The sequence below is a fragment of the Hibiscus syriacus genome, unplaced genomic scaffold (genome assembly GCF_006381635.1).
Source record: "Hibiscus syriacus cultivar Baekdansim isolate YM2019G1 unplaced genomic scaffold, ASM638163v2 tig00113726_pilon, whole genome shotgun sequence".
Classification (NCBI taxonomy): Eukaryota; Viridiplantae; Streptophyta; class Magnoliopsida; order Malvales; family Malvaceae; genus Hibiscus; species Hibiscus syriacus.
Genome location: NW_024063472.1, coordinates 1,084,807 through 1,086,353, shown reverse-complemented (window position 1 = coordinate 1,086,353; position 1,547 = coordinate 1,084,807).

The following is a 1,547-nucleotide window of genomic DNA, read 5'->3' as shown; positions in this document are numbered from 1 at the left end:
AACTAAACCAGGATGGTTAGGTTCTAATTTGCCTTTGAGATAAGTAGAGGGTTTTAAATTACTAAAAGGGATAGACTTAATCGATAGGCTACTTCTGCAGTTCATGCTAAGAGGTATTGCCATATAAATAATTTTATCAGGTTCCTTACTAGAGATAGCCTATGAACACTTCTAGCAAATCATGTTGGGCATCATAAACATAAAGTACTTAGATCATCCCAGGCATATAATAAATTCTCGCCATAGCAATTCCAACCAGTTACCCCTATTGAAGCTTGTTTATGTGAGGTTGTCAAGTCTTATTCTAGAGCTCAGATTTATCTTGTATTAGCACAAATTTTCTTGTTTACTTCAACATTCATTAAAACTCTTGCTACAACATAAAATTTGTGTTACATCCACACTTCAATTAAATTCCTACCACAACAACAATTTATCATTCAACTCTAATGACATTTGAGTATCGGTACTAACCTTTAGTACCGATATTAAAACTATTTACTAGAATATGATAAAACTTGATAGTATCGATACCCTTAATTAGTTTATCAATACTTCTGTACTAGGGTATCAATACCATCATAAGTATCGATACCAAAAGCTGATTCGATGTTTTGAAAATAAATTTGGTATCTATAACATTATTTAGAGTATCGATACCCGTCACCCAGTATCGATACTCCCTTGAGTATTGATACCAAAATAGGCTACAAAAATTTGAAATCTGAACATGGTATCGATACTCCAACCTTGAGTATCTATACCCAACGAATAGTATAATACCCAATGAATAGGTATTGCTCATCCAGTATCGATATCCAAGCCTAGAAATACTCTGTTTTGAGCATGAAAATGACACCTAACTCTACCCATTTTCTCCTCTAAGACCCTTGAACATTATTTAAGTCTTATGTAAGCAAATATGGGTCATAAAGAGTTTATTTTCATGATGTAAATCACCTTAAACTAAAATCTACCATGAATAAACTCACATGCTTTATGTTCTCATACAAGCTGCCAAGTGCATGCAATGACTCACATATGGTATATGATAGTTAGAAATGTGTTACTTTAGTCCTTTGCTGCTGAAAATGTCCTCAACTCAACAAGGAACCAATTTCTCGTTGCCTTTGGTCTTGGAGCTTTCTCCAACCTTTTTTACTAATCATAAACAAGGAAAATGAGTTACTAACTCATTTAAGAACTTATAATAAAGCTAAGAACACTTAATAGAGCTTGAATCTATAAAAAAAACAAGCTCGAAACTTATAGTTTCCTAAAACCCCACTTATGGTTACTTTGATCAAAAGTTGATATCTTGGTCTTTAATAGAAGCTAATTATGAGAAGATCACCACTCTTGCCTTGGTAATTTTGGACTATGCTTGCAAGGTCACAAAGCTTTAACCTTTGATAATCTCTTAGTAAGGAAAAGGAAGATGGAGAATGAAGGAAAAGGGACAATGGAGTATAGGAAAAGATGAGGGAGTTGACTAACCTATTTTGGTGTCTCTCCCTTTGCCGATTACATCACCCATAATAAAAGAA